This window comes from Camellia sinensis, chromosome 8 (genome assembly GCF_055761805.1).
Source record: "Camellia sinensis isolate YWXY chromosome 8, ASM5576180v1, whole genome shotgun sequence".
Classification (NCBI taxonomy): Eukaryota; Viridiplantae; Streptophyta; class Magnoliopsida; order Ericales; family Theaceae; genus Camellia; species Camellia sinensis.
The window spans coordinates 78,612,473-78,636,646 of record NC_138968.1 but is presented as its reverse complement, the minus strand read 5'-3'; the positions used below and the strand labels follow the sequence as shown (position 1 = coordinate 78,636,646).

Here is a 24,174-nt window from a genome sequence, read left to right as displayed (position 1 = left end):
CTATTCATACGTATGCAAAATAAATGTGAATCAAGATAAAAGCTCTTAATTATGTTCCAGTCTATGACCCTTTTATTAGGGCCCTCAACTTGCAAGGTTTTTACTAGTTGTTGTGACACTATTCTTCACTGCTTCTCTTATTCTAGTTTCAGGCTAATACTATGTAGCACACCCCCACCGGGATTTGTGGTTTCTTGCATTGGCAACATTCATTTCGTCAAGTATTACTAGACAATCACATAAATTCAATTCAATTCAACATAAAGCCTTGAAACAAATGTATATGGTTAGATAATTTCCACAGAGAGAGAGGTAGGGAGAACTTAAGTATCATCTCACCTTTTTGACGGCCTTTTTTTCCTTTTTGGAGGGGCATCAAAATATCTTACCAGAACATAAATTGTTTGAAATTATTTTGTATACTTCATTGCTTAAGATATTATGGAATTTGAAAAATTGAATTGTAATGGATGATAAGGCATGCCTATAAGTCCTTTGAAGGTGCATATCTTAATTGAATTTTTTTTAATCTTGCATAAGCTTTAATATTAGCTTTTAATTTTTGTATTAGAAGTAAATATTGGGCTATTTTATTTTATTTTTAAGTTCCTAAACCAAATATTGGCTTAATACGTATTATTGTATCTGATTCAATATATATTAAAGGCGAGAAACACATTAATTTACTTGTTTATAATATTCAAACAGAAAATAATGTGCAATATCGTATCTTCAATTATCAACTTTTATAGGTAAGTTGGTTAACATGGTAAAATTTGCAAAGACCATCGAGTAGTTGGCGTTGTCGCCTACCAGTGTGGTCGAAAGTCAGGCTGACGGTGGAATCCTTATCACCGGTGACCAAACGGTAAAGGGGGGGTTTTGATGGAAAAGAAAAGGCTAGCTGGAGGGAATGGTGATCAAAGGATTTTGCGTAAACAATGGGATCACAGAAATCCTAGAGGATTTCAGAGATTTTGGGGAAGGGGTGGGGGAAGTCTACCATATCCTTTTTCTGTGGGCCTTACGGGTGCACAACAGAGGTTAAAGGCCCAAAGACCGAATGGGCTAGGTGGGGGTTTTATTAATGGATTGGGCTACCTAGAGGCCCAGAGTGGGAAAGATACCTAACAACCTAATGGGCCAATTAATTTGAGGTAGGGGCAATAGGCCTAGAGGACAATTCAAGTGGGCCCAAGGGAGGAAAGGGCTGAGGTAGTTTTGAGCCCAAAGAACGATGATTTGCCTTTCCCACTTTGGGGCAATCCGAAAACCCATTAATGGGTTGGCTTTTTGAGTCTTTACGCGAGACGCTTAGGTTGCAGATGAAGGGCCATCGATGTTGGTCAGAATAGAGTCGCCGACACCAACGACGACTTGTAATGCTTCAGAGGCATTGTATTCTTGAAGAGGACCTGTTGTGTTGATACCAGAGACGGTTCATGAGACGATCTAAATATGGGAAGATGGTTTGAGTTTGTGTCGCGACAAGAGGGGATAGAGTTTTTGGGCGATGATTACAGTACGGATGCAAATGAAATGTGGGATGGGTGACATCAATTGGAAGTTTTTGATGTGTGTTTTATAGTAGGTGGGGGTTGCGGATGGGTGGTGGTAGTGAATTCAGTTCTGTATATCTACAATTCAGATGTCGGTTATGGTCAATGGTACGCTTGCTGGTTTCTTTCCCACTCATAGGGCCCTAAGGCAGGGTGATCCGCTATCTCCCTTACTGTTTATCTTAGTTATGGAGGCGTTAAGCCGTTTGCTATCAAAGGCAGTCCAAGGGGGTTTGTTGGTAGGTTTTGAAGTGGGTGAAGATCTTGCATCGAGGATGGGTGTTTCTCATATACTCTATGCTGATGACGCACTGATTTTTTGTGATGGGGATGCAGCTTAGATTGGATTTTTACGGTGTCTGGTGCTTTGTTTTGAGGCAATATCGCGACTTCAAGTGAATTTAGCAAAGTCGAAGCTGATCCCGGTAGGAGAGGTCGTTCGGTTACTAGTTCTTGCAACTGTTTTGGGCAGTAAGGTGGCTACATTACCAATATCTTATTTGGGTTTACCTCTTAGCATTACTTTTTAGGCAGAAAGGGTGTGAGATGGTGTGGTGGATCGAGTTCAGAGACGTTTGGCAGGCTGGAAGCTGTAGTACTTATCTGAAGGAGGGAGGGTTACTTTGATTGAGAGTGTTTTGTCCAGAATTCCGACATTTTATGTCGGTGCACATGATTCCTGTGGCAGTTACGAGGCGGATTGAGAAGCTTCAACGAGACTTTTTATGGGGTAGAGGGCGGGAGGGTTTCTATTATCATTTGGTGGCTTGGGATCGGGATTGTCAGCCAAAGGAGGAGGGAGGTCTAGGGATTCGGCGCTTGAGAGAGTTTAATATGGCTCTTCTAGGGAAATGGTTGACACGCACTAAAATTTGAACAATTAAATATGAAATTAGGACTAAATTTTGATCAATATTCCATCATCTAAATACTAAGGGTAAAACAAAATCTAAGGCTGTGTTTGGTTTGGAGTTTTAAACATGATCCACACATATTTGAGTGTGGTGTTTGGATACAACTTTCAAAAATTGATTCCACACTCACTGGCGAAAACATGTCTACCTGGTTATCTTCCCGGACGTCCCCCTGGATGTCCAGCCGGTCGACCTGTTTGTGTTTATTTATTTTTATTTTTTAATTATTTTTACACCTGCTATTTTTATATTTTAAATAAAAAATATTTTCAGAATTTTTTTAAAATTTTATTTATGAGCCTTGAATAGAATTTTGGATTGTGTTTTTGGTTATGAGTTGTAAATTTTTGAATCAAATATCATGTGATACATCAAAAATTTCAAACTCAATTCAAAACTCTTTTCAAAACTCATAATCAAACAAAATTTTCACACTCATATCGTAATTTCAAAACTTACAGATTCAAAATACAACTCTATTTTCAAATCATAATTCTAAAACTTTGCCAAACACTATCTAAATGTTTTGTCTCAATTTGGTTTAAGTAAATTTCAATGCTCAAAAAAAATTACAAGGGAAAAAAAAAAAAATTTAACAAAATGCGAACCGAATCAAACCATCCATCATAAATTCATAACAATTCACTACCTCCAATATTAAAGTAGCAAAAAACAGTCAAAACAACTTAAATAATGTAAAGTTAGAAAATAACCCACAATGCCAAATTATCAAAATACTATGGTCATAAAAATAAATAAATAAAATAATATCCACCCTAAACTCCAGAAAACAAAAGAAATCTGAGAGACATGTCCTACAATAATAGTTATTTCTCGCAACTACCGTAGTCCTAACTAATCCTACAAAGGACGTTCGACTGTGCTCAAACAAAAAACACCCGAGATGCCAAGAGACAAAACGGGTCAATGTACAAGTATACTGGTATGAGTACAAGATTTGACACCCACGTGTTCACCAGACACAAACAAAAGTACATTTAATTCTTGTTACGGGACAAGACAAGTAGTTCCACCTGTACCGAGACGAATGTGTAGTTTCTCAAGATACGGTGGCATTTAGTCTCTTGTCCGTACATAACTAAATATAAATTGAGTATAAAAAAAAAGAAATAAAAAAAAAATATGGTAGGTCAATCCTGGATAAAAAATTAGTAAGTCTCACCATTCTGCAAAAAAAAAATAAAGTCAGTATAATTTAATTATAAGTAAATTGCTGAAGAAATATAAAAATGCAACATTCGAATTGATCAAAACTCAAAGAACAAAAGGTGTACGGAATCAAATTTTTTAAAAGGTAGCGCAGAAGGATTTAGTAGAAATTGAACAGGTTGCGAGAAAAACTTGATAGAAGAACCTAGACAGAATTCAACCGTGAAATTGAAAAGGTGAAACAGGACAAATTCCAAGGAAGGCAGACAGAGTTACTTCTGAAACCTCTACGTGCATGCCATCCTTGTGCTTGCATTGTAAATTGTAAATTAATGATTTCAAAATGGTTATAGTTATTAGCATTGTAATTAATATTGTTGTAGTAATGATTCGTTAGATAGTTAGCTTATTTTGTTGTAATAAATTAGTTAGTTAGTTATTTATTCATTCACTTGAATTTGTAATAATTAGTTTAAAGTTGGACATTCGGACACTCATTTGACCCCTATTGTGCGAGGTTAAAATAGCATTTAAAGTCTGCATTGCTAAAAAGAGTAAAACTATTGTAACCAAGATCATCCAATTACAAGTTCTAATTGATCTTTTTAGTACAAAGTTAAAATACAAAAGTTGTCTAGAATTATGTATACGTGCCTCTGCTCAAATTTTGTAATTTGTCAAGATCGTTTACTATTTTTCAAATAATTCAAATTTTACCAATAAGTTCATATTTAAGTCTTTGTATCTTAACTCCACTACTTCGGCCTTTCACTTCTAGCCTACACATATATCTCATGTGCCTCCTGTATACCTAACACCGCTGCAAAGCTAAACTTGCACGGAGATATCGTCTCGAGTTTGACCCACACTCCCCGGACGGTTAGTATGTACGTACGCGCGTGAATCAAAGCACTCGTTTACTCTGAGAACGAGGCAACAATATATATATATATATATACAACCCCTTATCTACTTATGAGAACAAACATAACAATGCCGAGCCTAAAATATTCAAATAAATCTTATAATCCTTATTTATTTTTTTTTTTTATACACTTTTCGCACTAGCACTCAAATAAAACAACAATTCATGGAGTCATGGTGGAGTATTCGAAATTTATCTATGAGTTTATTTTAATTTCATATATCGATGAGAGTGATTGCATCCATTAAATAAATATATACAAAAACCCTAAACCTTGCATACACAACTAATCAAAATAGTTAAAATTAATCCATCTTTTACATGCAAGTACAATATCGAACCAACATCAATAAATAAAAATAAATAAATAAAAACAACGAAATAAACATAAATTAAGGAAAGTGGGTTTTGTACTCACAATTATGTTTTCGAAGATCAAAGATGTCATACCCACAACTCGTCCCTAAAAGTTTGGGCATGACCACTTCAGTAACGGACACTTAACCTGTTATATATATATCATATGGGGCCTGAACGGAAGCATTAAAAATAAATAGATAAATAATAATGAACAATGAAACTCCATTGAGCTACTCCTACATGCCAGGATCTCATTCATCACATGCATTATACCGGATAAATAAAGTTCCAAACTATATCCCAGAGTATGTACATACACATTTACAGTTTTAGCCCTACAGCCGGGCGTATACAAAGACAAACATGAAAGGTATATACGATAACCTTAGATGGACATTCATAAGCAAACCAACATCTTGACAACTTAAGAAATTGAAAGACTTAAACAATGCCTGAACATATGAAGGTTGGCAGAAGGAAGCGGCGTCTTGGCTAGGGCTGACCGCCTGATTGGTAACCTACAGAAACAGACATAACAGCGGGTGAGCTGGCTCAGTGAATAGTAATACATACATAAACCAATGCTTGACTTGAAACATAATTCATATCAATGAATAAAAAGGTGCAGAGTTCACATAGTTAGTCTGAATCTGTGCAAAGTACATAACGGCCTTAGGCCCAATCCTGCAACATAAACATAATGACTATAAAGTCTTTAAAACATGGTGGCATGAGGCCCTTGAAACATGTGGCACGAGGCCCTTGTAACTTGTAATGGCATAAAGCCCTTGTAACTTGTAATGGCATAAAAGCCTCATAACTTGTAATGGCATGAAAGCCTCATAACTTGTAATGGCATAAAACCCTTATAACTTGTAATGGCATAAAAGCCTCATAACTTGTAATGGCATAAATGCCTCATAACTTGTAATGGCATAAAGCCCTTGTAACTTGTAATGGCATAAAAGCCTCATAACTTGTAATGGCATAAAGCCCTTGTAACTTGTAATGGCATAAAAGCCTCATAATTTGTAATGGCATGAAAGCCTCATAACTTGTAATGGCATAAAGCCCTTGTAACTTGTAATGGCATAAAAGCCTCATAACTTGTAATGGCATAAAGCCCTTGTAACTTGTAATGGCATAAAGCCCTTGTAACTTGTAATGGCATAAAGCCCTTGTAAACATGTTGGCATTAAAGCCCTTGAAAATGGCATAAAACATACTTAAACTTGTAACATATACATGAAACATACCTGAAACATCCTTGAACTTGTAATATACTTGAAACCATACTTGAAATATACTTGAACTTGTAATTTACCTGAAATCATACTTAGACCATACTTGAAATATACTTGAATTTACAACATACGTGAACTTGTAACAGGCGTATACTTGTAACATATTTGGACTTGTAACATACATAGACTTATAGCATACTTGGACTTGTAGCATACATGAACTTATAACATACTTGAACTTATAACATATTAAACTTGTATATACTTGAACTTATAAACTTACTTAAACTTGTGCATACTTGAACTTGTCACATATATTAACTTGTAACATTCTTGACTTATAACATACGTAATCTTGTAACAGACTTGAGCTTAGAACATACGTAAACTTGTAAACATTCATTAAGTCATAACATAACATATCAGAAAACAGGGCCTTTCTTGTCATATTATGTCATTATTGTGCGCCTAACATAATAGAATAATTCATATTCTTATGTAGTCACATAAGGATGTTAAACCTTTGCATTCATGTGTAACACAACCAAACAACTTCAGATTCATATGGATTCACATAGTTTTCCCAATTATTCTGATTCTTCGAAAATGAATATCAGTTCCACTTATCCTTTAAGAAATCACAAAGGATGCTTATAAATAACAAAGGGTTAATATTTGTCATTAACAGAATAACGGATTCCAAAATCATACCGACGTACGCGAATCTTTCAGTGTTCATGTCAGTTCATATTGAATTCCAATTGTCATAGATGTTCGTATAACACTTACAAAGAACGGAGCATTAGTAACAATAATTATCAACAATAGATAAAATATACATTTTTGTACTACTACTCACAGTGTTCAGGTGCGTGGTCCGTCCTTGTAGCTAATCCTACACAAGTCACGTAATTCAATCATAATTCATCATAGTACAACATCATTTAGTTCATGAACACCATTTGTAATTTAACATAATTCAAAATAAATCTTTGAATTCCATATCAACCTTCTAAAACCAAGTTCATATCATCTATATCCTTAATAGATTATTTCCCTAATTTTTCCTTTACATGATAGCATGAATTCCACCATTTATAACAAATTCATTCGCAATTCTAAGCACAATTTTCAAACATTCCCAAATTCTAATTCAACTTCAACATACATAATTCAATACTTCAATTTCATTACTCTACTTTCAACTTGAGCCAATTCATTGGTTATCATCATTAATCAACCTAGGGTTTCTAAGAAAATTGGGGGTTTTCCTCTTTTCTTAGTGAAATCGCCAAATCAACAATTACTATATGCCAATATGCTAAAAACATTCAACATCCTTTGTGAAGTAGAGTGGAAGCCCCAATTGTGCATAAACATAAAGCCATAAGTGTCCTTATCCCATAATCAACTCAAGATTCCAAAATGTCAATAAAATCCCAAGGTTCCAACAAAATCACTTTGAATCATAAACATTCAAGGCTAAGAGAACCCCCTACCTCGAAATTGAAAGCAAAGAAGCTAGGTTGAATGCATCCTCTCGAAATCCCAAAATCTAATCGGTTGGAAAAGTTGATCTTCACTTCTTCTTCACCCTTGATGCACGATCCATGATGGATTGTTGGTAAAAAATAGATGAAATCAAAGGTTTGAGGGTTAGGGTTTCGGACTTAGGCAAGAAGGAAGGGAGAGGGAAGAAGAAAAATATCTGAAATGATCCAAAATCCCGTTTTTAAAGCTGCTGTCCCGAAAATCCCGCTCGAGCGTCCTTATTCCCGCTCGAGCGGACCTGTTCTCAGCACAGATTCCAAAATTTCAAACAGGTGTAACTCTCCCATCCGGACTCCGTTTTAGGTCGTTCTTGTGTCCAAATTGAAGCTCCGGAAATAAGCTTTCCAATGGTTCTAACCTCACATCCAAATTCAAAGTGTGGAAAAAGAAAAGGACAAAAGAGTGACGGCTGGTCGCAGACAAATCATTCTAATTCAAGCTTTTGGTCCAATCTTGCTTTACCATCATATTACCACCTCAACCAATACTCCAAGATAAAATAGAAAGTTCCAAAACACTAATAAAAATGTCCAAAAACGAACCCCTGTGCTTTAGAAATACAACTCAACTTGGAGACCCGCTCGAGCGCCCAACCTTGCGCTCGAGCGCGAAGACCAACAAAGACGTCCGCTCGAGCGTCAACTCCCCCGCTCGAGCGGAAAATCACAACTCCCAGAATATCAGGCCGTCTGCACAATTTGCTGGAAACCCCAAAAGTACGCTCGAGCGCCTACTGCTCCGCTCGAGCGGAGGGAAAAAGTTCCAGATTGTTTGGTAAGGTCACCAATTCCAGTTTCAAAGACATAACTCAACGGATAGTTCTTTAATTCCAATAGCAAACACATTAACCCCTAATTAAATAAGGATAACTTTCCATACGCGTTTTTGGGGTCGTTACAAAAGAAATACTTGGAGAATTAATGAAGCCACCAAAATAAAAACGTATCCTTTTTTTTTCTCCTCTCTCTCTCCTCGTGGCTGCTGTTGCTATTACATGTTGTATTAGACAACCTAGGGTTCCTATATATATATCTCTAAACTAAAAGCTCTAAATTATTATCTTTTGTTTTATTTATTTTCTCTCTCCATTAATTTAAATAAAATACAACTATTACTGGATCAAAATATACTAACTAATTTGTCCCTTATTTTGTTTTAATAATAAATCTAACCTCTAAATTAAAGACTTTCACCATAAATTTATTTTAGGTTTAAAATTAATGATAATAAATAATGACTTAAGAAAAATTAGGGTCGCTACAATGGTTGTGGCGGTTTGTGGGGGAGAGGGAGCAGTTGTGGCAGAAGGTGGTGGTAGCCAAATATGGTTTGGAGTAGGGGGTGGTGTATGGGGAGGGTGGGATAGTCTCATAGGCAGAGTTTATGGAAAGGTATTTGGCAACGGTAGTCGGAGTTTTGCAGTCGGATTACTCTCAAGGTTGGTGAGGGGAGTAGTGTTCGTTTTTGGAGGGATAAGTGGTGTGGTGAGATTCCATTGGCAGAGAGGTTCCCTTTGATTTTCGATATTGTGGTGGATCAGAAGGCTACTGTGGAGTCTCATGGGACTGGGCAAGGGGGTGTAGTGGTGTGGAATGTTCAGTTGCGTCGTGATGTCCAAGGTTGGTAGTTGAATCATTTGGTGGGTTTATTGGGATTTTTGTATGGGTTTCAATCTGGTGGGGTGGGAGAGAATGTTATGTTATGGAATTGCCCAAAGACGAAAGGGGTTTTCACTGTGGCTTTGTTTTATTGGGCTCTTACGGTAAGGGTAGTGGCCCCCTTTCCTTGGCGGTATATTTGGGTGCCTAGGAGTCCTTTCAAAGTTGTGTTGTTTGTGTGGATGGCGGCTTCAAGTCATATTTTGACGATTGATAACTTGATTTGACGTCGGCATATTATAGTTAATAGGTGTAGCATATGCTGTGGAGATGTGGCGATGGTAAATCACCTACTTATCCATTGTCCAGTTGCTTCGAGGCTTTGGATGTTCATTGTGGCGATTTTTGGTTTGTATTGGGTCCAACCAGAGACGGTGGTGGGCTTGTTACAAAGATGGAGTGGTGGGAGGGTTGGGAAACGACAACGAAAGGCGTGGTTGCTTGCTGCTCATTGTTTACTGTGGCTTATTGGGCTGGAGCGTAATAGGTGAGTTTTTCAAGGGGTTGCTCATTTGATTTCGTGGTTGGAAAGTCGGTTACTTTTGGTGCTTCACAGTTGGGTTACACTTTCAATTGAGCTAGATGTCTTTGCTTTTGTAGATTTTATAAATGGCTTGGTTTGTTAGTTTTTGAGTTTTGTTTTGCGTTTGGTGCTTTGAGCCTTTAGGTTCGTTTTTCGTATTTTTTGCATCATCTTTATGCACACTCCTCATCAGATTCACCTCGAGGCTGTCATAAGAATTTTGAGGTACTTGATGTCTACGCCTGGTAAAGGTCTTTATTTTTCAATGCATGATCATCTTCGTGTGGAAGCCTATATAGATGCTGACTGGGCTGGATCAGTAACTGATAGGAGATCGACTTCAGGGTATTGCGCCTTTGTTAGGGGTAACCCAGTTATTTGGAGGAGTAAGAAACAGAATGTGGTTGCTAGGTCAAGTGCAAAAGTTGAGTTTAGAGCGATGGCACAAGGGGTGTGTGAGCTCGTCTGGATCAAGGTATTGTTGAGTGATTTAGGTATTGATCAGATGGACTCCATGCGGTTATACTGTGATAATAAGGCTGTCATCAACATCACTCACAATCCAGTTCAACATGACAGGAGAAAGCATGTTGAGATTGATCGCCACTTCATTAAGGAGAAACTCATTAGTGACACAATATGTATTTCATTTATTCGGTTTGGTGAACAATTCGCTGAGATCCTCACCAAGAGAGTTGGGAGTAAACCATTGCATGACATCCTAGGCAAACTGGGCATGGGAGATATTTTCGCATCAACTTGAGGGGAAGTGTTATAATAGTATATTATTAGTTGGGTTATTATTTGATTATAATTATTCTATGCCTTAGGGCTTCCTTGTAATTATTAATCTTCATTAATATAAAAAGGGAATGATATCACAATCATTCCCTAATCCTTTTTCTTCCCTAAACCTACTCAGTTTTGGTATGTACTTGCAGTTTCTACATTCCAACCTCTTCCTGTTTGGTCGGTCCAAATTGCGCTGTTTTGGTTTGCAACATGCCCAGAGCTAGAGGAGATCATTGCCTAAGTTCTGTTTACACAGATTGCATGAGAAAATTGACACTTGATGGTTGCAATTGCAAGAGTGCATATCTTCAAGCTTATTTGTTTTAGAGACTTAAAGTTGCTGCTTTAGCTTTTCAAGTACTTCCTTCAAGGGAATGGATTTTATTGAAAAGAATCATTTTGTTTTTCCCATCCACATTATCTATCATACAGCCATTTGACACAAATATTATGGCCCATAAGACTCAATTCAGTATATTACCCTCGTTGATACCCTTGCATACACAGTATACTCAACCTTGCCAATTAAAAAAAAAGTATACTCAACCTAGTCATCTGAATCGTAGAATATTTTTTATTCCCTGTTCTCAATATTACTTTCTTAGTAATAATAGGCTCACCTCATTTTGTGTACTTTATGGAAGGAGCTGGTGATTGCCGTTCAAGTGTAGCTGTTATGTTGGAGCTTGCTTGAGGAATTTCTCAATCGGCTCATGGATTTAAGAGTTCGGTCATATTTTTATTTAATACTGGTGAAGAGGAGGGCTTAAATGGTGCTCATAGCTTTATAACTCTGGTTTGGCCCATTTAAGGTGCATCTAATTATTCTTAGTTTGATTTGTTTATTAGTTTCCTTTACTATTTTTTATCCTCAATTTTTTCCCTAAAACTAGCTTGATTAGTTGAAGGGCATCTTCTTCTTTAATAGGTAATATTAAAAAAGCTGATATTCAGTGTATTGCAAACACACTCTCTCTCTCTCTCTCTAGAATTAAGGCTGAAAATAATAGTTTGTCGCAACCAAACCAAATTCGTTTTATGTTTTTTTTTGGCAAACCCTTTCCCTAACTAAGCCTCCTCCTCCTCCTTCTTCTTCTTCTTCTTCTTCTTCTTCTTCTTCTTTTTTTTTTTTTTTTTTTTTTTTTTTTTTTTTTTAATGAGTTTTTAATATTCCTAGATCTCAACATGTTTAATTATTTAATTATTGAGAATTTGTTTACATTCTTAGTTTTTGCTTCCAAATATTTTGATAGTGTCCATGTAGTATTTATTTACTGTTTGGTTAATAGGTCAATTATTGGCCTCAGAAGCATAGAAATGCAGCAATTGAAAAGCTATTGACCTGGCAGTGAATGGAAGATAATGGCAGGAGTGGTAGTCATTCAATCACTTGGTAGCAAAATTGGTAATTAACGTTGATTGAACCTCAGCCTCGAAATTGCACCCATATTTATCTGTCGACGGCTCTTATGGAACTATATATCACTTCAATGCTATAGTTGTCATGTTTACCTATAGTTCTTATCAGTGCACAATTAGTATATTTTCTTGAACTGTTAAATGCAGTTTCACTTATTTGTATAATTTATCCCAGGTGCAAAAACATTATTCACCCTCATAACTTGTACTGTGTTTGGTCTCTCACTCACTGCTGTATTATCTGGTTTCGTTCCACCATTTACTGAAGAGCCAGAACTATAAATGTAAGTATCCTTCAGTCATTGGTATCAATACTAAATTATTTGTACCGAGTATTAACATTAATACTGTTCTATTAGGTTGCACAATGTCAGTTTATGAATTAACTACATCCTTGCAAAACTAGTGCCAATTAGGTACCTTACAATTGTCCAACTTGTGTGACATTTAAATTGTGGAACTTGCGAGAGTTTCTACCAACTGAACTCTTTAATTTATTCAAGTTGGTCTATATGTTTGAGGAGGCGTCTTTTTGTATGAGATATCTTCTTCCATATATTTGGTGCATGTTTAAATATTTTTGCAAGGTATTGTTGGACAATGATCACAATCCATGACTGTTTGTTTATATCCCCTTTTCATGACGAAGGACCAGAGTGCAGCTTGTCACACCCCAAATCCGGGCATGACCGGCCGTGGCCCACAGGGACTTAGCCCAAGGCACACGTAAGCCTAAACACGAATCCAATCACATTGAACAACTGAACAATAGTCCAATAATAAATAACCAAAACTCAATCCAGACATGCCACAATTATAAACGGCAAAATCAACCGTAATCAAAAGCCATCCAAACTTATGGGATATAAACAACCCACATATAAAAAATAATCCTAAATGAACTTCGATAAGAATAAATATAAATATGCACAAACTTGACATAACACTCTAAACTAAAGGAATGCCCTAGAGGTCCATGCAATTGAGTCCCCGCTACGCCATGAGTCCACTCTAAGTTCTTCTAACACCTGGAAATGGTAAACAACTAAGTCAGCTGATAGCTCAGTGAGTAGCAACATGGATAGTAAATACAGTTTTGAAAACAGGGTTCAATTCCAAAATAAGATATATATCACAGAAACTAGATTGGCATACAGTTTGGTAAATACAATCTGTTTCAAAAAGAAGGTTCCACAATTCAACACTTAAAATACTCATGTCTCGCAAGAACATGATAAACGACATTTTTCACTTAAAACAGATTATAACATGAACACCAATAATTTTCTGGGTACCAATAAAAACAAATAATCTGCCATACAGTTCTCAAGGCTATAAGCCCCGTTGGATCCAATACCGAACTAAGAGTCATCCTCAGGGTGGCACCTAGGCCTTTTCTCAAAGACGATCCGATTGAAGGTCACCTAGTTGTTTTTAAAGGTCTGTTCCTTACAATCGTTGAGCACTAGAGTCATCACGGCCCAACCCGGATCTGTTCCCTAGTGGCCAGAGTCACCACACACAGTGGAATAATTTCCCTGGACTAAATACACACATGGTCCCAATAATCAATACACATCAGTTTCGCAAAACATGGTAGTTCATCATTATAAACATGAGACCAAAACAAATAGTTTACAGTATGCCAAGTTCACACATGTTTCAGAAATAATTTGATTCAATTGATAATATAATAATTTATCAAAACAGTTTAATTATGAAACAACGATTTAATTTTCCAACAATTCAGGGTAGGGAAATATTTATAAAAATATGTAGCATGAAACTACTCACCTGAAACCGAAATAATATAATCCTCAAATAGAGTGTAAAAGTCCAACTAATGCCCTGAACCAAGTATAAAAACTACACGTCACAACTAATTTAAAAATACTAACAAAATAGGAACTAAGTAACCTCAACTAAAGCGTACTAACACGGCTCAACCCAACTCACCGTTACTCTTAAATATTACCTAAGTTCATGTTCTTCAAGGTTTAAAATCACCCAAGACATGGGTTCCGATCGAAACTTAACTAAAAAATAACTTTAAGATAAAACAGTGTTTTAAACAAGTTTTCCCAATCGATTCGCTAACTTTGAAAATTACAAAACCCACTCCACGCTATTCGAAAAATTCCAATAACCTCCAGATATGATCTAATATATCCTAAGTTTCAAACCCAATTGGTTTCACTTGATTTACTTATCAAAATAATTTTCTACAATTTATTATATCCAAACAGGTTGTTTTCTGCAGCACTTTAAAGAAATTGACGGTTCTCTTAATATACACGAGCAATCAATGCAAGGCCAAAAACATACGAAACTAGACTCATAACCGGTTCTAATGACACTAATTTGATAATTTTTGGATTTATACCCAAAGAGAACAACAATCCCGAATTTACTATTTCGGACTGGTTTCTTGGACAGATTTGAATACCTCAATTTATATGGATTTTGACTCCTAAAAATTATAAAAAAATTCAGATATGCAATTCAATATGTAATTGATCTACTGTAAAAATTTCAGATTAAAATTCATCCGTTTGATATGGTTTCTTGATTTTTAAAGTTCGTGATTATGCGCAGAATTTCTTAACTAAGAATAATACCCATTCTTTATACATGAATTTAATTCCTCAAATTTCTTAGCAGAATAAATATATACAAAATATATAAACCTACAACCTCCATGAATGAATTAAATAACAATATTATTAGGATAAAGAACAAAGAAAGAAGAGAAGAAAACCTAGGAGGGCTAACCTTTGATGATCACACACAACACAACACACCCAAAAGTTCTTTGATTGCAACATCTTCTTCTTTTTTTTCCTTCTCTCTAACCCTCTCCCGTGGCTGCTGTTGTTGCCCTATGTGGTGAACAAATAATAGGGTTTGTGTTTATTTTATTTTATACTAGTGGTGGGCACACATAGGTCAAATAAATAGATAAATATACAAAACATATGTATAAGTTACATGCAACTCAAATGGTAAGAGTCTTATATATTCACCTTATGGTCTAGAGTTCAAGTCACACCCTCCTCTCTCTCTATGTTTTTTTTTTTTTTTTTTATAATAAACATTGCCTCTATATTAAAGACTTTCACCATAAATTTATTTTAAGTTTAAAATTAATTAAAAGATCCTCCAATAATATTTAATTTGCACCTTAGAATTCACCACCAAAATATTTGAGATTGTAATATTATTATTATCTAATTATTTACTTAATTTTTATATTCGGGTTCTCACATTCTCCCCTCCTAAAAAAAAGTTTCGTCCTCGAAACTAACCTAAGTAAATCATGAGAATAGATGTGGGTACTTCTCGCGCATCTCATCCTCGCATTCCCAAGTCGCCTCTTCAACTAGATGATTACGCCACAGTACCTTAACCAATTTAATGACCTTTGTATGCAACCTTTTCTCTTTCGAATCCAAAATCTGAACAGGTATCTCCTCATACGAAAAATCCTCTCTAATCTGAAGCGGTTCATAATCTATCACATGCCACGGACTGTGCACATATTTCCTCAACATAGACATGCGAAACACATTATGCACTCCTGCCAACCTAGGGGGTAGAGCAACAGGGTACGCAACCTCACCAACCTTCTCCAACACCTCAAATGGACCAATGTATCTAGGACTCAACTTTCCTTTCTTTCCAAACATGATCACTCCTTTCCATGGTGATACTTTCAAGAATACCATATCCCCCACATGAAACTCTAAGTCTCTAAGTCCCTCCTACGATGATCAGCATAACTTTTTTGTCTACTCTGAGTAGTCAATAATCTCTCTCTGATGGTGATAATTTTCTGTGTAGCATCCTCCACCAAATCAAGTCCCAACATTCGCCTCTTACCAACCTCATACCAGCATAAATGAGACCTACACTTCCTCACATACAAAGCCTCATAAGGCGTTACTCCCAAACTAGAATGATAACTATTATTACGCAAACTCCATGAGCGGAAAATAATCATCCCAATTACCTCTCCACTCCAAAGCATAAGCCCTCAACATATCCTCAAGGATTTGAATAGTCCTCTCCAATACCCCATCTGTCTAAGGGTGATAAGCTGAACTAAAATTTAACCAAGTACCCATAACTGACTGTAACGCACCCCAAAACTTAGACACAAAACGAGGGTCCCGATCTGACACTATTGACACAGGTGCACCATGCAATCTAACAATCTCCTTCACATAAACTGTGCAAATCGAGCTAGAGAATAGTTCATCCGAACTGCAATAAAATGTGCTGACTTGGTTAATCTATCAACAACAACCCAAACTGCATCGTGATTACTACTAGTACAAGGTAAACCACACACAAAGTCCATGGTATCATGATCCCACTTCCACTCTGGTATAGGTAAGGGTTGTAGTTTCCCCGCAGGTTTCTAATATTCTACTTTAACTTGTTAACACACCAAACACTGAGCCACAAATTCTGCAATATCTCCCTTTATACCATTCCACCAAAAATGTTCATAAAGATCCCGATATATCTTAGTACTTCCAAGATGAATGCCATAACTATAACTAGAACTATGTGCCTCTGCCATAATCTCCTTCCTCAAATCACAACCAACAGAAACACAAATTCGGCTACGGAATCTAAGCAACCCGTCATCACTAACCACAAAGTCTACATTCTTACCCTCTGCCATCTCTCCTTTAATATGCTCACACTGGTGGTCAATCTCCTGTGCTAAACGAATCCGTTCTCTAAAGGTTGGCTGAACTGTCAATTGACTACAATAAGCCCTTTCACCAGGCGTAACAATCTCAAGCCTCAAACGTCTCATGTCTTCCACAAAACAACTCTTAATACACAAAGCAGCTGTATCTCCAATTGCGACCTTCTTACTCAAGGCATCCGCCACTACATTTCCTTCCCTGGATGATACAAAACATTTACATCGAAATCTTTTAGTAACTCAAGCCATCTTCTTTGCCTCAAATTTAGTTCCTTCTGTGTGAAAATATACTTCAAACTCTTATGATCAGTGTAAATCTCACACGACTCTCCATACAAATAATGTCGCTAGATCTTAAGAGCGAAAATCATTGTTGCTAGCTCCAAGTCGTGCGTAGGATAATTTCTCTCATGTACTTTCAACTGTTGTGATGTATAAGTAATCTCCTTCCTATGCTGCCTGGGCACACATCCTAAACCTTGTCGTGAAGCATCACTATAAATCACAAAACCACCACCATCAGTAGATAAGGCAAGGATTGGAGCTAATATCAACCTTTGTTTAAACTCTTAGAAGGTACACTCACAATCATCATTCCACTCAAACTTTACCTCTTTCCTAGTGAGGTTTATAAATGGCAAAGCAATACAGCAGAATCCTTCCACAAACTGTCTATAATATCCAGCAAGCCCTAGAAAGCTACGTACCTCTGTTACAGAAATAGGTCGCGGCCAATCAATAATTGCTATCACCTTCGTGCTATCCATAGATACCCCATCTTTACTCACTACATAGCTCAAAAAGGATACATTGCTCAACCAGAATTCACACTTCTTAAATTTTGCATGCAGTCTCTTCTCCCTAAGGATCTAAAATACTACCCTCAAATACTGCTCACGCTCCTCTTTACTCCTCAAATAAATTAGGATGTCATCAATAAACACTACCACAAATTTATTTAGTTGGGGTTTGAATACTCTGTTTATCAAATCCATGAATGCGGCTATTACATTTGTGAGACCAAAAGGCATCACCAAGAACTCATAATGCTTATAACGGGTTCTAAAAGCAGTCTTAGGAACATCCTCATCCCTTACTTTCAACTGGTGATAGCCTGACCTCAAGTCCATCTTAGAGAATATCTAAGCTCCCTGCAATTGGTCAAATAGGTCATCAATACATGGCAAATGATACATATTCTTCACTGTGACTTTGTTCGGTTCTCTATAATCAATACCCAACCTCATAGACCCATCATTCTTCTTCATAAACAACACAGGTGCTCCCCAAGGTGAAACACTAGGCTTAATAAAACCTTTCACTAACAACTCTTGTAACTGAGTTTGTAACTCCCTCAACTCCAATTGTGCCATTATAGATAGGTGTTGTATTGGGGACCAAGTCAATGGAAAATTCAATCTCACGGTTTGAAGAAAGACCAGCTAGATCCTCTAGAAAAACATCAACACATTCACTCACTATAGGCAGCTCCTCTAACTTCTATTCTGGCAGTTCAATACTCACCACACAAGCTAAATAATCATGACACCCTTTACTTAAACATTCGATTAGCCTAAAAGGAAGAAGTAAAACAGATAGAAGACCCTTTCCTATCCCTCTGAAAGAAAAACTCAAGTTGTCCCAGCATAGCAAAAACTACTCCTCCCATTCTAAAACAATCAATAGAAGCATGATGCTTCGACAACAAATCCATCTCCAAAATCACATCAAATTCCTTTATCTCTAAAGAAATCAAATCCACTAGAAAAATCCTACCATCCATCTTTATCTAACAAGATCTACAGACATGTCTCAACACTACTGTTTCTCATAATGGATTACACACAGTAATACAAACATCAAAGGCTCACAAGGAATAGACAATCCGTGTAGATATCTAGGTACCAACTCTTAACCTTCAAACTGAAATCAAGAAAGATTCAACACAAGCTTAAACAAAACTAACTTAACCAAACACTATTAAGGACTATAGGGACTCGGACTTCGTCTAAATGATGAAATGTAAGGTATGTAACTTGATAAATCTATAGCTCTGATACCACAATTGTCACACCCCAAATCCGGGCATGACCGGCCTTTTTTTTAAGTAACAGCCTTTTTTTTAAACTTAGAGAACCCTTTGAGTTTAATAGAACTTATGTTATGGTGACCGATTTATGTTTCAAAATGCGTTTTGAAACATATTACACCTTCGTGTCGGAATAGAGCATAGTGATAAAAAGTAATCCCCAAAGTTTTTCCCTATAGGTTTATTAGAAGAGAAAAGAAAAATCAAATACAATAACTAAAATTTAGAGAGAGTGGAGCTTTGAAACACAATGTTAAAAAAAATGGCTCATAAAAATGTGCTTTTATATGATTAATAGGAAAAATAATAGACCATCTTTTATTGGATGCTTGATATAAGATTTGCTCTCACATTTAGAAGTACCTTTCATTCTAGTAATGTGATATATACAAGCTTACGACAATATTTTTAGAATAGGAAATTATATTCATACATGTCATTACGGTTTGATGTAATGGGCTGTAATGAGCTAGCCCATAACTCATGCCTTATGGCACTGTTGTAATTATGTTTTATTCTTTATACAAAAGGGAATGAGGTCTTACTCATTTCTTATCTCTCTTCTCTAAATCTACATGGTATCAGAGCCAAAACCCTAGCTTATACCTCCTTCACTTCTATCGGCACTCATTCTTTTCGCTAGCATCACTGCCAACAATTCTCTCTCTCCAGGAGTCCAATCGGCCACTGTAGACTCTTACCTAAGCCACCGACAGTCAATCTGCATCTCTGACACCCTTGCCCAGTTCATCGGCAGACCTCCTGGGCTCTCCGACAGCTTCTTAGGGTTAGTCGGTAGCCTCTCTAGCCTTCTAAGGGTCTGTCGATAGCCTTTTTCGCTTCTAGGGGCCTATCAATAACCCCCTTATGGCCTTCTTGGCTTCTGTCGGTGTTGCTCCTGCCTCTTAGGCCTCTGTGGGCCATGCTCCAGACTGTCAGCTTCTCCAAATAGTCGGTTGATCTCCATAGTTTGTTTCTTTCTTTGTTTCTCGTAATGTTTCCGACTTAAACACAGTTAAATATATATATATATATATATATAATTATGAGTTCTTAAGTCTTATGTTTTCATCGTGGTAGTTGGGTCTTTCCTGCTACTATTATCTTCCGAGTTTGTGATTGGTATTGTGTTTGAGAGTTAACTAGTAGATTATCCATGGCAGATTCTTTTAGTAAGTCCACTACTTCGCAGCCACTTAAGAGCAAGAGTTCCTTGATACCTCCTATTATGACTAATAACTTTAACCCTGGCCTTAAGATCACCACCTCTATTTAATGGTCAGAATTATCTAGCTTAGTCGCAAAGTTTGACTATTTTTTTGAAGAGCAGAGGGAAGATGGGGTATGTTGACAGAAGGATACAGGTACCCTGTACCACGGATCCTAGTTATGACCAGTGAGAGATCACCAACTCCCTAATCATGGGGTGGTTGATACATTCTATGGTATCTCAGATAGGAGATGGCTACTTGTCTATGGACATTGCACAGGATATTTGGGCGGATGTCGCTATTATTTGCTCTAGGAAGGGCAACTTCTCACAGGCTTTCGAGTTATGTCGCTCTATTGAAAGGTCAATACAAGGTGAGATGACTATGCTCTAGTATTTTACCTTCCTTAGCAATGTGTGAAAGCGGCTGGATCACCTTTCGGATTAAAAACCTGTTTGTCCCACTGATTCTGCTGGTTACTGAACGTTTGTGGCGCAGTAGCGGGTCTTTAAGTTCTTGGAAGGCCTACTTGGCATGGACGTGCTTCATTCTCTCCAGGAAGCCTTTGCTTTTGTGCAAAATGAGGAGAGTCGCCGCTCTGCGATACTTCCTTCTGCTAAAGCCTTGGTGTCTGCAACTCCTCACGATACTCGTGGTCTCGTCACTCCTCTGAGAAGGATAATCTTTTATGTGATTACTGTCGTAGACCTCAACACATACGAGAGACTTGTTGGAAGCTGGATGGGACTCCCTCTGGTGGCCGAGGCGATCGTCCTGGTACTTAAGGGGGTCGGTTTGGTCAGTCTGGAAGCCGTGGGGCCAATGTTTGGGCACATCTTTCCGACACTGCTGTTGAGCCATCATCTTCATCTCCTGTTATCTTTCCTGCTGTTGATGTTTCGGGGCTATTTGCCTTGGATTTTGAGACTGCTTTTCGTTACTTGCTAGACCGTTGAGCCTCCACTTCTGCTACAGGTGTACCCTCTTCTTCCTTTGCCAATTCTGGTAACTTGGCTGTCTATCCATGTGCATTGCTATCTCGGACGACTGTACCCTAGCTTATTGATTTTGGTGCTTCCGAGCACATGTCTGGCTCCTCTAATTTATTCTCCATGTATAACACCTCCTCAGGTTAGGAAAAAGTACGTATTGTTGATGGTACTATTTCATCTGTGTTAGGAAAATGTTTAATTTATGCCACCTCTTTCTTTCCTTTGTCTTTTGTACTTCATGTTTTCAATTTTAGTGTTAATCTTTTATCTTTGAGTCGGATTACTCATGATTTAAATTGTAGCATAACGTTTTTTTCTTGATCATTGTTTTTTCGAGGACCTTATCACAAGGTAGAGGATTGGCAGTTGTAGAGAGGACCATGGTCTCTACATTTTGGATCAGACAGACAAGCTGGCTCATTCATCTATCTAGTCACCATCCACCAAGGACGACATTTGGCTGTGGCACTGTCGCTTAGGCCATCCCTCTTTTTTGTTACTTACGCATTTATTTCTTTCTGTTTTTGAGAAAAATAATGCGTCTCATTTTCAATGCGGGTCTTGTCAACTTGGAAAACAACATCGAGCCTTTTTTGCTCCGTCTATTAATAAAAGTTCAGTTTCATTTTCTTTGATTTATTCTGATATATGAGATCCATTCCGTTGTGTCTGTCAAAGGTCAAAAATGGTTTGTTGCTTTCATTGATGACTGCTCTAAGGCCACTTGGGTATATTTGATGGGAGATAAGAGGGGTGTGTTTTTTGTATTTTAAAACTTTCATAAAATGGTTTGTACTCAGTTTGTCCGAATTCTACGTTCTGATAATGGGGGAGAATATATTGACTCTGGTCTTGCTAGTTATTTCGCCACTCGTGGCATTATCTACCAAACTTCCTGCACTAATACCCCTCAACAAAATGGTGTTGCTGAACGCAAAAATCCTCATCTCCTTGATGTGGCATGTTGTTTATCATTTGAGATGCGAGTTCCATGCTCCTATTAGGGGGAAACGGTTCTCATTGCCGCGCATTTAATTAATTGGCTTCCTACCTAAGTCCTTCAAAAAAACACACCTCTTCAAGTCTTGTCAGGGTCCTCTTTCGGGTTCTCCATTCCTCTTAAGACCTTTGGTTGTGTTTGCTTTGTCCATAATCATTCCTCTACTTGTGTTAGTCAGTCTTCCGTTTGTAACTCTAGCTTGTAATCATTTACAGAAATGGCAGAAATCCAGGGACAACTCTCCAATGAAGAAGATGACGCCATGAATGGGACCAACAGAACCCATTACCAGAAGATAGAAGACCGGAGTGCTAAATTGGATCCTAGGTCTCTTAAGTATGTATTTTTGGGTTATTCTGCCACCCAAAATGGTTATAAGTGTTATCATCCTTTCACTCACAAATGGTTTGTCTCTATGGATGTCACTTTCTTTGAGTCTCAGCCTTACTTTCCGGTCTCTCCGGTATCATAGTCATCCCTTCAGGGGGAGCCTTGGTGTGAAGAGATTCCTGTTCCATTTTAGCAGTGGTTGCAACGATAGAGGATGATGAGCCTGTAGTTGTTGTGGAAAAGGAAGCAAGCAAAATTTATATCAGGGAGGAAAAGGAAGCAAGCAAAATTTATATCAGGGATAAGGATATACATCAAGTCTCGTAGATGCAAGAGACGACTTTCCCTCCTCTATTGCCAACTTCTCCGGATTAGTGTCTAGAGTCACCCCCCTCTCCTTAGAGTCCAGGTAATTCTGATTCTTGTGCTTCTATTCCTGAGTTTTTTGATCTTGATGTTCCCATTGCTAATAGGAAGGGGGTTAGGTTATATACTCAGCATCCTATTACTAATCATGTCTTTTATTCTAATTTGTCTTCCTTATATAAAACCTTTCTGTCTAAAGTGTTTTCTATGAGTCTACTTACCAATTTTTATGATGTTCTCTCTATTCCTGAATGGAAACATGTTATGATGGAAGAGATAAGAGCTCTCTACAAGAGTGACACTTGGGAGTTAGTGGAGTTACTTAGAGGCAAAACTCTAGTTAAATGTAAGTAGGTGTACATGATAAAACACAAAGTAGATGGTTCTATAGAGTGGTACAAAGCAAGACTGGTTGTTAAGGGCTTTACTAAGATTTATGGGATAGATTACCAGGAGACATTTGCACCGGTTGCTAAGATAAACTCTGTGAGAATCTAACTCTCTCGTTGCAAATTTGGATTGACCGTTTCATCATTTTGATGTGAAGAATGCCTTCCTTCATAGAGACCTAGAAGATGAGGTCTATATAGATATCCCCCTGGTTTTGCAGATGCTAAGTTCAAAGGTAAAATATGCAAGCTCTGAAAGTCGCTTTATGGGCTAAAGCAGTCTCCTAGGGTTTGGTTTGAAAGGTTTGCTCAAGCTATGTTGAAATATGAGTTCAAGCAAAGTCAAGCTGACTACATCTTGTTTGTGAAACACTCCTTACATGGTAAGACCACAGCTCTTATTGTTTATGTTGATGATATTGTTTTAACAGGGGATGACAGTGAGGAGATCCCTTGATTGAAGGAATACTTAGTCAAGGAGTTTGAAATCAAAGACTTGGGCAATTTGATGTATTTCTTGGGCATTGAAATAACTAGGTCTAAGGATAGTATTTTCATATGTCAAAGAAAGTATGTACTTGACTTGCTAAAGGAAATTGAGATGCTTGGAGGTAGACCGTGTGATATTTAGAATCGGGCCAGAAACTGTGTGAGGATCAAAAGGGTGAGCCAGTGGACAGGGGGAGATATCAGAGACTAGTGGATAAGCTCATATACTTATCCCGCTCACATTCAGACATTGCCATTGCAGTAAGTATGGTTAGCAAGTTAATGTATGCTCCTAGAACTTCCTACATGGAGGCAGTTATGAGAATCTTGAGGTACCTGAAGTCTTCTCCTAGAAATGGTCTCTACTTCTCAAAACATGGACATCTTGGTGTGGAAGCTTTTACTGATGCAGATTGGGTTGGATCAGTCACTGATAGATGGTCAGCCTCTGTATATTTGCACATTTGTCGGCG

At 37.4% G+C, this 24,174-nt stretch overlaps 1 long non-coding RNA gene across 1 annotated transcript; it reads right to left on the bottom strand.

Annotated features, from left to right (window-relative positions):
• Positions 1–12,842: 12,842 nt before the first annotated feature.
• LOC145796612 (uncharacterized) lies at positions 12,843–15,014 on the bottom strand. Its single transcript, XR_014337093.1, has 3 exons — positions 14,888–15,014; positions 13,910–13,963; positions 12,843–13,143 (listed from the first exon to the last, which is right to left on the bottom strand). It is a non-coding gene; the product is annotated as an uncharacterized LOC145796612 (long non-coding RNA).
• Positions 15,015–24,174: the final 9,160 nt, after the last annotated feature.